At 35.3% G+C, this 16,561-nt stretch overlaps 1 protein-coding gene across 4 annotated transcripts in view; it reads right to left on the reverse strand.

Annotated features, from left to right (window-relative positions):
- The window catches only part of LOC126846297 (uncharacterized), an 82,625-nt gene that overhangs the window by 49,034 nt on the left and 17,030 nt on the right, over window positions 1–16,561 (reverse strand). For 2 of the 4 annotated variants that reach the window (XM_050585599.1, XM_050585597.1), the window contains one exon: window positions 4,571–4,621. The exons of the other annotated variants lie outside the window; for them this stretch is intronic. The gene's annotated coding sequence lies outside the window, so the exon portion shown is untranslated. The remainder of the gene's footprint in view (window positions 1–4,570; window positions 4,622–16,561) is intronic. 4 annotated transcript variants of the gene reach the window in all.

Raw genomic sequence — 16,561 nt, forward strand, 5'->3', positions numbered from 1 at the left:
AAGTCCTAATGACAAACAGAGAATTGTTCTCGCTGCCGAAAAAAAAAACAAAAATATCCGAGTACAGGAAGGAAAGGAAAGGATTTAACATAGAGAAATAATAAATAAATATAAAGGGACAAATATATGTAAAAGGTACGCTCTCACAATGTGTAATACTAAAAAATTGCGCAACTGAATTATGCACAGTGAAAATAACTAAAAAGAAACATATTATAGTAATATGTTTAGCGGTAATAATGTGCGTGAAACTAAAGATGAAAGAGAGGTTTTTTTTATAAATGTTAATTCGTATACACTTATAATGTATTTGACAACAGTATAATAATATACATTGGGCTCGCCCGTTTAATAATAATAAATAAATAAATAATATTGTCAAATATAAAAAAAAAAAAAAATATAGGTAACAATAAATAATATCCTTGTTTATAAGGGAATTTCTCAAAGGGAGCGAATGTGTAAAATTTCCAAAGAGAGGACACGTACAAAAAAAGGCGGCCGTTGTCACTTAAAAATATAAAAAAATGTGTACAGATCAACAATATGTAACAAAAGTGTATTGTTCACAGTATCGACTACCATCGATGGTAATGCGTAATGACTAATTATTGTGATCAGCTGACCGAAATCCACGGAGGAGCGTTACGTGCCAGGTAATGGGTAGTCGGAAAAAGCTACCTGAAAAATGTCTTAGCAAACAAAAATCGCCTTTTAAGTACACCTAGTGCCGGTAAGAATATCATTAAAAACGAGAATTTTTTATTTTATCCGTTTTGACTCGTTTTACACGTTCTCGTTTTTGTTTAAAGCCAGATGACTCGTCGAGATCGATCATCCGAAACTTCCTGTTTTATTTATACCGTCAAAACTGTAACGTGGTCAAAAACAAGACGGACGCCCGCTATCGGTGCGGTCAAAGACCCGCAGACAATTCAAACGTACTCGACAGAAATTTTATAGTAAACGGGTTTGACTTGTGTAAGTTTTAATCTCAAGTACTCGGTGTAGTAATGAGAGCTGTTTCACTGTAATCGAATTGACGATATTGCGGTATATAAATTGTATAAACCTCAAGGTACGATCGTGCGATTGTGTTGTACAGCGACATTCGGCAACGCTTAATTCGCTTCGGCCGACCTACGGTGGCAGTAAATTCGACAACGCCTTGAGATTATTATTGCTAATATTTTGTCAATTACGGGTACCGGCTAACATGGCGTATCGAAATAAGGGGCCTCGAGTGGCCCACTCCGTCATTGGATTGACAAAAGACCGTACACTCCAAACTCTATTGTGTGCGCCCGAACTTGGCACAAGAGCGACGTCAAAGGGTCTGAATATACCGCATAGACCCTTATTATAAAAATGCATAAGCACATACACCGCAATAGTAATCGTTCGGCGAAATTCGAGATATTTTATTGTCCAACTTGTTATTATTATTACAAAATATTAGGTACAATGTTCACGCATCAAGTATCGCAAAGTCATATTATAGTAACCAACTTTGCTCGTATGGGATAGGCACCCCTACCTACCTACACGGGGTTCTCGATTAATTAAAACGTCCGTTACAAACAGTAAATCGCGTACACGTCGCACAAAGTTTAATCGCCCGGAGTTCGACGTTTGGTGAAAACACCTGCAGGCACAAAAAGTTTCAGCGCAAAATCATTATCTCCCTAGACCTAATACCAACGCAACGCACCTGTACGTCCCGAGTTGTTCTTAAACTTTTCACCAACACGCAGGTCGAGGACATCATTACCGTAATGTGGCCGAAATGATATTTTGTCCATCTTGTGAAGTTTTTTTAATAATAAATAGGACTGAACTAACGTCTGCGCAACGGTATCCACCGAGGATAACATGTAGGGGATAGCAAACATCAATTAAAACCGTTATAAATAATAAAAACTGTATAATTATAGTCATCATAGTTAGTTTGTTTGAACTTTTTCGTGGCCAACTCTACAATTAGCTTCACAGTTTCGTTGAAAATATATTTTTATTATAAGCGAGAGCCGCCGGGGGCGATCGGAACCGAAATGTTTCTGAAAAAGCTGGTGTTCGGGTAAATTAGTACGTGCACATTTTACCGGAAGTTCTACATATTTTGTGTCCATGGCAAATCACGAGCCGTCATTATTGTTTTTGGCAAGTCCCAAAAAAATTGTTCGTTTAATGTGTATTCCGATCAGCAAAATGTGTCGATCAGAATCATTAATATATGCTTCAATTACAAAAGTAAAAAAAACATCAATCAACAGCCATTCCTTTATATTCCCGGCTTGTCCCAAGGTCTATGGGTGACCGTTTCAAGGTCGCTCCTGACATAGTAATATGTCGCTTGCAATTTTCGTTTGCTAAATAATGTTTTTTGGAGAAACGCCGTCTTATGATTTTCAACGAATCCATTTTATTGTTCAACGATCTGTTAAGTTTATAATTGATATTTTTAATTGAACTAAAACCATTGAATTCATTTTTTATAAAATCGACAAACAGGTCTTTAATGAAATCAAATAAATAATTAATGCGAAACGTTTTCCAGTAATTTGTGATACCGGGAAATAAACGGATTTTAAAAACTGACTACTTTTATAGGTTTGCGTTCAATGTATGATAAAATACGGTTATGACACTTATTACTACTACGTACGTGTTTTATTGTTAACGTTGTTTCGGAACATTGTATAGGTCGTAAAATCGTTTGGTGTACGTGCTCTTACTTAACACATAAATCAATGGCATATAATGCCGTAATACTGATATAATATAATTATGTATATTTTACACAGATTGCGGTGACGGATTTTTTTTGATTTTGTCGCCTATCATAATGTACGATTTCGTAGTAGAAAGCGTTTTTTCGATATTCCTTCCGCTGTCATCGAACAGACCAAATCTATAAGTAAATGGACTAAAAAATATTTGTCTTCAATTAACTTGGAAAACGTTTAGTTGTTTGCGTGCCAGCATCGACGATCAATCTACGATGGTCCACCAACACTGACCGGTCATCGTGGCTAATAAATAAAGTTTGGTCGGTGCGTGGCATAACGACGACATACGGTTGGGGTCGGTGTCTGTTAAACCGTAATTTTTGGCGGACGCATTTGCCCTCTTTCTTTTCTTCCGCTGCCGCCGCCGCCGAACTTTTGTGCTGTGGCCCCGGAGGAAATCAATTTCTTCGACGCCCCTAAACAGTAAACATTGCACGGACGACTATAGGTATGTACAGTAAGTGTATAATTTATTAGACGTACAGCCACTGATGTGTATTGTCTTAAACGGCACTTGTATATTGGTTTTACACTGGACATTCGGCCGTCCGCTTGCGCGCGCCAAGAAAGAAAACACAAAAAATACCCCAAGTAAGTATGTACAGAGGAACTGCGAATGTACTCGGGTCAAGGCCACTGTCGTTGAGACGTTGGTAACGGTAACACACACACAACCGCGGCGGCACGACGTACGTGACCCGCGTGCATAAATACACCGATTTATAGTGGCATATACCAGAATAAAAAAAAACGAATTTGCACATAATAATAATAATATTATATAAAACGTATCAACGCATAGGGTGGGTGGACTTTTCACGGTATGATGTTTGTCAAATATTTTCGGGGGCTTAAAAAAAATTATTACTATAGTAATAATATAGTAATTATACGTTAGGTCGGAGCGTGCCTGCCGTGGACGGTCAGAGAGCCGCGACCGGAATTTATATTACATAATAACTGGGTAATATGTACGTGTGATTATTCTTTTGCTACATTATTATTATAATACATGATAACGCCCGTCGTATAGGCATTGAAGCCGACGGGTTTCGTTTTTAATTGGGGTCCGATTATACTGTCAATTCGGCGGGACGTTAACGGGGAAATAAGTCTAACAATGTGTGACGTCGTACATAATATTGCGCGAGATTAATGGTTCTTTTTTCGATGACACGCTTGCCATCATATTATATTATTATTGTTTACCACGAGACGGATACAACGGCGGCGCAATTTCCAACCTGCTGATCTCATTATATGTAAAACAAACGCATCGTTACATTTTGTATGCATAATAAATCAATACAATAAACGTTTAATCATATCGTCGTTGTTCCAAACAAAATTGCTATACAAGTTAAATTCTCTACAGAGATAACGACTTCGGGATGCCCTTTAATAATTATTTCAAAACAAATAAGACGGCGGACGAGTAAACAGAAGACGAGTCTGCGTGTGGTTTAATGCCACACAAGCAAAGGCTACAATGCAAGTGAATTTTCATACAGCACTCGCTTATCGAGCTCCTATTCGTCAAGCTCATGCTGGCAGTTCACCAAATGACCAAAAATGTATTGCTGTAAGACGACCCAGATAAAAAAAAAAAAAAGAAATGTGTGCAAGTCGTGTTCAAGTACATTGCTTACGTTTACACTGGACGCTTTAAACGGTGTTTAGGTACAAAACGGTTAGATTATCAATATTTTTTTTTTATGCGAAGTGCAACAAGTAAAACTTTAAACATTTTAAAAAACGATAAACCCGTATTATAGTCTTACCGTTTATGTGGATTGAATTTAATTCTTAGGCAATTGCTGCAGTTTACTCACCTAAAATAAAAAACACAAGTATTAATTATATTGTCATCAATAAATTATTTATAAATATTCAATAATTACTATACATGGAAGTTATATAAAATTGCTATTGTACCCATCGCGTTTCAAATTATTTTACAAACGAAAAACTTTAAGCGCTAAACCAAAAGATTACAAACCTATATATCTATATATATTTGTACAACCATTAAAAACAATTGAAAATAAAATAGTAAAAGAAAAAAAATAAACATGCCGGCTTTTTAAAATCATATTTTAAGTTCTTAATATTTATTTTAGTAATCAGAATACTCCAAATTGCATAATGCACACAGTGTAAATATACTAATTTATAGTTTTTTTTTTATTTAATGAGAGCAGAATTGTGGTAAAAAATAATGGAAAAAATATACTTCCCCAAAGTACTTCTGCCACTTATCACACAGTTAAATTTAGCATCAAGCTTAGAAACTTCACAATGCATACTAGTGATCCGTTTTTTATTCAGTATACATGTGATTAGGGTCAATGTTTTTTACACGTGACCCTCTATTCATTAAACATCTCTCCCTTTGTAGAAAATCAAGCACGGAGAAATATAGTTCAATGACCATATTATATAAAACTAGTTTGTTTTTCTTTTATTCCTTTTCAGCTCTTTGATATCAAGAACGTTCACTATACACGTTGACTATTATTAACCAGCTTTTATCATGATAATTCACTTTCATTGACTATACTCGTACACTATAATATCGTTAACTACTATACACCAAGTAAAATCATTCACGTTTTTAACCACCATTCGTAACTAAATAGGTTATGTTTGATTTTTGAAAAATGAATGAGTTTGGTTAGAGGTAAACTTTTACTGAACATTTCGTTTCCTATAACATCAGTCAAGTCATAACAGCCAGTACATTTATAACTATAGTGAAAATTTATCAAAAGCTTATGCTCTACAGACCAACATTTTGTAGACACAATGAAAAAACATCTAGTGGTTAGTTTAGTTAAAGCATCAATGGTTAATCTTTCATTTCAAATTTATTCTCTTCTATTGCACAAAAATAAAATCATAATTAATTACACGGGTTTGCAGTGAAACGAAAATTGCGCAGCAAATGCCACTACTATTTTCTTATGTACATTGGCCCTTTAACCTCCAAAAACAGATGATTATTTTTAAAATTTTCTCTGGAGGTAGTCTCACATTTTAATAAAACATCCCTGGCTGAACTCGCCCAATCTGGTCACTCAAGCTATCAAATCCGATGTAATTGAATTACCGATAATGTTTTTTACAATGCTTTCAGTCGGTAAAGCAAATTAGATGCAATCTATCGAAATATAGGAAAAAAATAATTTTTTCTTAATAAAATAAATGTCACGTATTCAATGAAATGAATCAACAGAAAAAATTAGAAATCCCAAAAATGTGCCATTTTTTCATTTTTTACACGGAGTTGGCCCTTTTACAAAGAAAACAAGCTGCTATTGGAGAAAATGTATGAACAAATACCAAAGTTATGATCATTGTCAATTCCTTCTATTTATGTGTTTTTTTTTATTCCGTGGCGTAATGTTTTTTCTTCGAAGTAAAAACAATCTCAAATATTTTATCAACAAATGAACAACGTTAACTAGAATTTTGGAATTGGACTGAATATATTAAGTTTGTTACAAAAGAATCTATTCTGGAAGTTAACGAAAGAGCAGAAATTATTTCATACACTACTAATAAAAAAAATATAAACAATTTTAAAATCTCAACGAGTAGATGATTTCAGTTATCATATAATTTTTATAAATAAATGTGTACAGTGTTTAGTCATCGCTGTAATAAATTTATTAGCAATTTAAAGGTAACCAGAACGACGTAAAAACACCACTTGAAAAAAATAAAAAAACTAGTTTAGTTGTACAGTGTACACACTCGTTTAGTATTGTAACTTTTAGTTTTTTTTTTTATCAATCGACCAAGCAATTATAAATAAACGTTTGTCTATAGTTTTTCACGGTACATTACATTGCACAAGCAAGTTTCGTTTAAACACTTTGGTGTACGGCCAACTCGACCACTTCGCTTTAGCAAAGGGGCACTACACTGACACCCTGATATATGTTAGTAGATAACTTTGGACCGTAAACGGCGACGATGCCCATCTTCGTGTGTCTGTGTGAGTGTGACACCGTGTATTCTATGAAGCCCTTGATCAATGGTTGCGGACCTCGGCATTTGTGGACTGACTTAGCCGTAAATACAGAGCAACCGTGCAATAGTTTTGCGAGAGAGCTGAGAAAAACCATTTACACCCGCACTAGAAATCTTGTACACCACCGTTTTCTGTCACGAGTCGAGACGGGACAAACATTTGTTGTTAATAATATTTAAATAACTATTCATTACTAATAGTTATAAAAACACAAAATCGAGTCTGCATAAACGTATATTTTACTTAAAGGTTAGTTTTGAAACTATTTGAATGATATCAATGAAGTTTTTTTATTCTACAGATAGTTTTTGTATTTTTTTCTGCCAACGTTTTGTTTATATTATAATAACGACCTCTAAGTATACATGACCATAATTTCAGGAGATCAACTCATAGATTCGTTCATTGGCTCGGCATTATACATGTCGTCGCCTAAATTGTGTTTTATTAAACTATAGACTATTTATAGTACACCTACGTTATTCGGAACAATTCGATTAAAATTCAGAACTTAATTGCCATAATTTATTCTGGAAATGTTATCGAATATAAATAAATTTGCGAATTACATTATACATAATAATATATTAAAACCAAGGAAATAGAAAGGAAACGCCTCGAGAAACGCAGTGAAAGCGAGGACATCTAAAAATAACTTGAATAGAAAAAAACGTTCGCGAAACGCCTTTACGTGTTATTAAATTTAAATTCAGAAGAAAAGAATAAACAGAACTCGGCTGAAAAGGTAAATAAAGTTATTTTGGTTTCTACAAATTCGAAGCCAGCATAGAAAGAGAATACTGATGATCTACCGGCCGTCAGTGGCCAACGGGATTTGAAAAATTACCTTTTCGGATCGGCTTTGAATATTAAACAGTAATACCTATTTGCTGTAATAATCATCACAAAGTTGTAAGATATGTTTATAGGGCAGTGTTAAGCCCAACCGGTATACGCGTTCGTGTGTATTATATATTAACCGGGAACGGAAAACAAAGATTAACGTGTTGATCAAATCCGGATAAATGCAGAGGGAGGAGAGATAGTGTTATGCAGGTATAATCCGAGATTACCTTTGGACCGTGAATGGCGAGCACACGTGCAGAAACCGGAATCCGTTGTCGAGAGCGCGAAAACTATTTAGGCAGCGCATAATAACATAAACGACAGAATTAATGGAGGAGTGGATAACGGCAAAAGGGTTGCGTTACGACCAGAGAAAGGAAGAAGAGGCCGGACACGCGGATAGATAAGACCCGCCATACGTCCGAAAAGGTCCGAAGCTTTCGGTTCAGTTCAGCGGACGACGCGCCAACGCCGTTATATGCATAAGCTTACATATGGTGTAGAATAATGTCGACGATCAATAGGTAGGTGTATGGTTTCGATTTAACGAATAATGATATTGTAACCGTAAAACAACAGATGGATTGTAATGTTTGACCCGATTTTGTCATACTCGCATACGGGATATTTACACTACACTACACAGACAACCTCGGTAAATAAGGAAATGTAAGATTTTAGTTTTGGACAACTGTCATGCGATCCTCACCTTCACTGTTTTTCCTGCGATGGTTATGATATCAGTGTTATTTGTATTAGTGTCCAGGCCGGAGCTCTTCTGATATAACCACAATATACCTACGCGGATGGAAATTATTCATATACTACAACACTATTCATATACTATAACACTAAATTGTTATCATCGTTATGTCGCTGTCGTGCGTAGACGTTATGTTATTACTATTGAACACACACACACACACACACACATAGTATATGTTTACACGTGTGCTTTTAGATAAGAGCGAGAACGTCATGTCGGTCGACGGCGTGGCCTATTAATCAAAGTTACATTATAATTATTATGATTTAGGCGATACCGAATGAGATTGTGGAGTTGCGATAAAAGCTGCATTATTAATAATTTGTTTGATGCGTATTTGCATTTTGGGCAAGAATTTCATAACGAATGTAACACGGATAAAAAAAAACTCATACTTAAGGTTCTTGGATAAGGGTTTCTATAAAAAAAAAAAAAAGTACAGCAAAAACTGTTATTTAATATCAAGTATTCTAAAAAAAATCAAGAGCTTGTCTGTCTCAAACGGGCTGCTTGCGATTTTTTATTTTTTTTATTAAGATTCAGCCCAGCAGATATGAATCGCGTGGCCGTCGGCAATATTGCGTGGGCGGTCGATAAACACTAATATAATATAATAATAGCTGTTCTAAGCGTGTTTGGATGTTTGCTCCGTTCACATGCAAATTGTAGTCCCGACAAGTAGAACCACCACCGTTCGTCGGTTGTCTGTTCGGCGATAACAAAATGTACTTGTGTTTATTAACGGTAAACATGTTAATTATCCAACTACGCGGTAACTCGCCGGCATGAAATAGTATATAGGCTCTATACCTACTAACGGGGGAGCCGAATGGTAATATATTACCGTAGACAACCATGACCGATTCGTGATAATACGTCGCCTAATTATCAGAGTTATAACTTTTAAGAAACATTCATGAGCCCTTTATGGTTGTCAGGGATAGTATAGTATGGTCACATAGGTAGCAGCTGTTGATCTCCGTTATGATAGTGCATCGATTGTTGTACAGATCACACACTTCGGTGCGACCCAAAACTGTTTTTGGGCGGCGACAAAAGGCATTCCGCCGCCGCGTCGTCTTGTCGAGTCTACTTAATTTTGAATCACGAACAACCGGGGGATATACCGACAATGACGTTTGAAACCCTTTTCGATTTCACGGTTAACCGACACACAGACGCAGCAGTAGTATTTCAACCAACAAAAAAGAGTGAAAAGTGTTTACCATTTTTTTTTTGGAATTATTACACGGTGTCTACACTGCATGCCGGCAGGATTACGTGGGACGCGGTATTACCTATATACGAATAAATTATATATTTTTTTTAGTAGCCATCATAATCTCGGCGATACACGCCGAATGAGATTACGGTACGTTCCGTTTTGTAATAACTCAAATAAGCATAGTAATAAAAAAAAAAAAAATTCTTTTTTGGCTATCCACCCGACAAAAGCGATGCGAAAACGATCTCGCTGATGCACACACGAACTATTGCTGCTATATGTATTGTGCATGGTACAACATCAATATTTTAATAATATAGAATAAACCGTAGTGTCGTATCATAAAGATTAAAAAAAAAAACGTTTTATTAAGGCGTCAGTATCTAGACTATTAGCCAGACATAAGTTAGTTATTAACTATGAATTTATTAGTTATCTGGATTACGTTTATATATTGATGTACATACGTTTGATTTTCAAAAAAAAAAAAACTGCTTTAATCGAAATGGCCGGATGAAAATATTAGAATTTTATAACCATATAAACTCGTATCAATACTGGAAAGTGGGAATCTGTTAGAAATCTTTTGACCGTTTTCAATCGGAAACGACTTTTTCGTCCGGAAATAAAACGGGCGCCACATTGATTAATCGTTTGATTTTTTCTTAACAGCTAATCTATAATTTGATATTTATAGTTGGAATTACGTTATTATACCGATGGAAAGAATGTCGCAAAAGCAAAGGGGCGAGCGGTGTTCCGAGTTTTATATCCGATATTATTATGAAGGAGGGAAACCATGAGAGATTGCGTTGTGCACAAAATACCTAAAAATGATTTACTGATTCTTTATACATATATTTTTTTTTTTTTTACACTCGCGATGAATTCCACTCACGTGCATAGAATAACAGTTTCGAGCGTAATTGAATTGTTCTGTACCTATTTTGTTGTTATTAATTTTTTTTTTTTTAAAAGTATGAAATTCCCCGGACGACTCAGTCGCATAATAAATTATAAGAAGCAGAACGGAGAAAAATTCCGCTGGGTATCCCATTTACAATATATATATATATACATTACTTATCCCGGTTCGAGGAATCAGTCTGTTCTAGGGACTGATGTTCTGAGAGTTGTTTCATATTGTCGGTTTGCAGAATCACTGTTTTTCTTTTTAGCTGAACAGGAGGAGAAATGATCATGATATATTGAAATTGAATAGCGTGCGTGTGCTCTTTTAACAAATACGCCGTTTTCATGCGTGAATTGATAGCTATGCGCAAGTTAGGCAAGTACACACTGCGAGAGTTTTAAAAGCACATACGAAAAGTTACATGTCCGGTATTCCGTATAGTGCAATTAGTGCGGTGTCCTCAAGAGTGTAAATGTAATAATAAAAGGTCACTAAAGTTTGATCAAAACGCGCCCGTCAAATCGTACCTAATATAATTATTTATATTTGTCAATAAAACCTTTCTCAAACTATCTTATTTTGTTTTATAGTATGTCAGTGTACGGCCGTAAGAATGTATTGAAAACGTTATTTTTATACGGCTCGATATTTTCAAATCATTTTTCCTCATTTGGTGGTTCACGCGACATTATTAATAATATTGTGTGGGTTTTCTTTAGAACTTATTGTATTTTTGAGATGGCTAAAACTGTTTGGAGTCATCTCGTATTATTTATTTCTATTGTTGAAATAATTTATTTGGTCGTTAAAACGGAGCGGTAACTTTTAATGTTTATAAAATGTGATTTGAGAAACGGACTTTTTTTTTAAGAATCTAAGCCGATTTATGATATTTTTATGCTACATATTTAATAAATGTTGCGTGTAAATAATATATCTAAAAATGAACATAAGCGATTCATCGGTACATCGATTATTTGACAATAAATGGGTATATTGTGTTTCGGTATGAATAGCGTGAATACATATTTTTTAAAGTAAAAAAGAAATGATACCGAATGTAAGTCGTTATGATTTGAGAATAATCTACGAACAATTTTGATTGATCGATTGCAAAATTGATAATTCTATAGGAAACATAAAAAAAATATTATATATAGGTATAACAATTTTTCTACAAAATTACTATTATTTCTGAAAAATAAAGTGTCTTATGTTCATCACCAAGTTCATACATGTTTATTCTTTAATATATAAATAAATACTTAAAATGGCAATGAGAAATTGTTAACAAGTACCAATAGACAATTTAATAAGAATTATTGTTTTAGGGGGGAGGTCGTCCTTAATATGAGTTTCATCACTACATATTTTATATAAAAACTGTATATGTTTTGGCCATACGACATACTAAACATTATGTAATATTAATGATTTATAGACTTGTTCAATCACAAAAATAAAAACACATTATTGGAATAACAATAGCTACCTTCTTTGCTCCGCATCGAAGTTAAAAGTTTAAAAAATTCAAAATCGTACACCTCCGTTTTCCTTTCTAAATTTTACATTAACTAGTCTACAGTTAACGTAACCTAAATAATAAATACATTATAAGTGTCTAGAACAAAAATAAGAGGACACAGAACATAAATTTAAATATTATGTTTCTTTTGTATACCAATACACAATTTATATTGACCATTTGTGATTTTTTTTTCGCTGTAATTTATTGACAAAATAACAAATATTTTTTAGCTTTATTTAAGGGGTTCTCCAAGAGGCAGAAACAAATCTTAGTCGATAACTTTGTGGTCAAGACCCGTATCGCTTGGTCATTCGGTGTAAGAAAATGTGAAATGCAAGACATAAATAAAAAAGAAAAGAAGGGGAAAATATACAACATGCTTGGAATAGTCAAACGACGAAACGGTAAAAAATCCGTTGAACGCCATATTTCAACTAGAGTCTAGACTATTTCCGCTGCTGTCGTTGGTTGAATAAATCAAACTTTCATTTTCTTAATGGTTTTGTTTTGTCAAAATTCCAAAAACTTAAAAACGCTCTTTTGCACTACAGAAAGAGGCAACAAATCAACCGGACAGCAACAAAGTGAACAAAAACAGATTTTTTTCAACCGAGTAATTTTTGTTTGCAGATTATACGACTACCCGCCAAAACTATAATAATTTTCCTCGACACGTTCGATGGGAAACGAACGATTGCCAAGAATGATTGATTGCCGTAGGGCCAACAAGTATTCAAGCCTCTTTATTTTTTTTATTAGTTTTAATGTCATTCTACCCTTCATTGTCCAGCAAACGAGTGTATATACTCATTTATTTAAAACCAAAGCAAAAGCAATTCGATTTCTTCAGAGTACCATATATACTCAAGGCTACAAGGCATTGCTCTATCTCACTCAATGGTAATATCTAACCAAACAATTTTCCTTGTGGACGATAAAACATTTATCCGAATTCGGTTGAAAGGTTCATGCTACGAGTTGCTAAGATGCAACGAATTAAAACAGTAAAAAGCAAACAAATTCAACCTATTTTTACAAGTTATTTTTCTTAAACATTAGACAAACATTGTAGGTACCTCTGTAGGAAAAACTTTGTATACAAGATATTATTTTATTTTAACGATTTCGGTAAGCGAATCCTATAAAACGATTGTTGACAATGTGCGTTAGTGAAATTTTGTTGCTAGTGTAATATTTTATAAGTGTGTAGTGTTAGTGGCGAGTGCGGTCACGCAGCGTCATTGGCCAGCAAATTTAATAGAATAATAACTATTGCTGTAATATAGCTTATGTCTCTCCATCGGTTACCGCTGTCAGCAACGGAAGTGCATAGATGTACAGCTGATACCAGTTAAATTAAACGGAAATAATTTATCAACGTGTCATCCGCGCTTAACGCAAAATACATACGCATTGACGCATTTGCGACCTATATTAATAACAAATACATTGAGTATTCAATTCGTCATTAGACTTCATGCAGTTTTAGCATGTATTAAATTTGCATTGAAATGTTTTTTTTATAGCATATCTCGTTAGTTGTATTATTTACAAATAAGTAATAAAAGTAATTCAACATTTTATAAAACTACTATATAACTCTATTTCATAAGTTATGGACAATTCTGAATATAATATATTTTTTAAGTTAAGTTCTGCTAATCAACTGATCATATTTACAGCCAAACTCTTTTTAAAATTTCAAACGGTTAACTTCTTCAACTTATACCATACAGATGGACGGTCATTCTAATCCTCTTTCTCCACAAATCCCTACCGATTACTATGTCTTTATTACTCAATCGACGCGACGTCAAGTCGAGTTAAAATTACATTTCAGTACTGCAAAACAAACATACACATTTTTAGAGCAACATATAAGAAAGCTAGTGAATGTATGTAAGGAATCGAGTTTAATAGAATAATTGCGTTATTTTATACGAATGAGAATTAAAAGCTTCTTCAGAATACAAAGTGTATAATGTCGTCGAGTAAAGATAAACCCGTAGGAATGATTTGTAAGCTTGTATGCTGTGACCATGACATATAGCCGAGAACAGACTACGATAAGGTTTATCAAAGTAGTCTCCAGAAACGAGGACGAGAAAAGAAAGAATGGATAACATATTTCAATGCCAAAGGCTTTGACAAACAAGGAAGACCATTTGGTTTATCAAAGCGTTTCATTTACTTTACTACGAGTTGAAAGGAGTTCACCAGAGGGCTTAAAAAAGGGGGAAAAGTGTACAATAGAGGACTTGGAGTACACACGACAATCCTCGTGCGATATAAACGTGACTAGGAGAATTTACAGACACTGCACGCGGCTTTGTTTTCCACGTTGAGCCAACAGATTAAGTATTTAATGATACTGCAGAAACTATACGGTGTGTTTTGTATCGGCGGCAGTGATCCCTCTTGGTCGAACATGAAAATATGACAAACACGAGTTACGCCACGCGCGTTGTGGTAACAAATCGCTTTGGATTCGAATGGGCGAGTGCAAAAACAAACCCTTGACGATCACGTCCCGTTCCGTAGAAGTAATGCAACAACGGGGTTCGGTTAGAAATGATTGTTTCTTCGACCCTCACGCTGATATGTATATCTGCAAATGACTGCCAGTGATAAGTCACAACAGTTCACAATGAACACGGATGTACACCGGCGCGACATATTATATTCTTCGATACGACAACCAAAGAAGTCGGCGGTAATAAGTTTGCGTCCGGAAAAAAGGGCTACGGTTATGGTGGCTGGACCGCAGAGGGTATTGTTATGACTCATCTGAACTTTTGGAGGGTATTTACGGGGGAAGGGTGGTCGTACAGACGCCGTCTTGGTTTTATCGACGGAAATAAAACTACCGAAACAATAATAATATACATAAAAGTACTGTGCAGTGGCTGCGTGCAATCCTCCGGGGTACTATTCTTCAATGTTAATTCGGTTTATCAAGTACAATCGATTTTTGTTTTTTTTTTTTGCATATAGACCTCGGCCAGTGCACGTGCGAGAGGTAATCGATTTTGTTGACCAAAGAAAACAACAACACGGACTTGGACGCAGCATTACTCCTAATCGCCCCTTTTCGACGTACACGTGTTAATTGATTTGTGCCATTTAACGGCATTTTCTGCAAGACGCCCTTCGTGCCAATATTCTTATTTATTGCACGGTGCCCTCCAGCCTGCATCGACCACCCGGTCTCGAGTTCCCGTCAAGCCCCAATTGTTGTAACATACAATAATATAAATACCGAGATTACGGCTCGCCATAAAAAATAAAATTATGACGATCACGTTCAACTGCACAAGTTAATGCGCTCGTTGGTATGATTTCGCATGATCTGCCAACACGTACACGGCTATTATCAGGTGCCGTCGACGATTGTGTATTTCTTCGTTTTCCAACGACAACGCTGTCCGATTCTGTTATTTGTTAAACGCCCGAGGACCTCCCGCGCACATAGTACAACAGCTTTGTTAACGAATTACAAGCACACGCTGACTGGTATGCGTTATTGACTTAAATCGAGCAGAACTCTCTTGGCGTCGTCTCGCTCTATCCGTGTCTACGTCACAATCTGCCGAGAGCTCTGGTAGAATGGTGCATTCCTATAAGTACACTAAAACGCCCGCAATGACGCACACGCGATTTGATTTTGGTTAGTTTTAGTTTTGCTATCAATGATTAAGTTTTACACTTCCAGTCATTTAATACGACGAACATACAATGATACCGGACACTTTCAAATCCTGTTTTTTTCGCATTTACAGATACACTAATATTATATTATTCATATTTTGTAGAGATTGACACCTTCCTAGGAAATCAATAAATTAATTTTAACAGACCGTATTATTAAATAAGAGTATTTATTTTTTATTAGTTTAAAAAATAATTTAACATTTCTCAGTTTATTAATCTACATTTTAGTTCAAAATACTTTTTGGATATTGCACTTGCAAAACAATGAAATATGATACGTTGGTCGTTGACAGAATCAAGACCAAAGTCATAATCCTTAAACTACACTCTGCACGCATCACTTTCAACGTTTTACAAAGCGTTGACCCAGCGACGATAAATCAGTAGCGTTTTAATAGGTGTGTGTTAAGGTTCAAATAACCGCGCCGTGTTGTCGAGAAGTATAATTCGCCCAGTCGTCCGATAATTGACAAAGCGAGGACTACTAGCAGTGATGAATATTGTATCCATAATGCAAACTTATGGGACTCTCAATTAAGTCCAATGAGAAATCATGGAACTCGTGCCTGGCTCGTTAGTTTACAGATCAATGAACATTTACATATTACGCATAATAAGCAGTTTAATTATTTCACACCCATCAGTACACGGGTCCGGCATAGGTTTAAACGATGTCGAGCTTCTTTGGCGAATGAGTAATCTCTGAACGACATTACACAAACCGAGCGCCGCGTTGAATTGAAAATT

Source organism: Adelges cooleyi, unplaced genomic scaffold (assembly GCF_023614345.1).
Source record: "Adelges cooleyi isolate 19-005CV unplaced genomic scaffold, UGA_ACOO_1.1 ACOO_flye_CR_arks_rails_tigmint_CR_PRNA_9, whole genome shotgun sequence".
Lineage (NCBI taxonomy): Eukaryota > Metazoa > Arthropoda > Insecta > Hemiptera > Adelgidae > Adelges > Adelges cooleyi.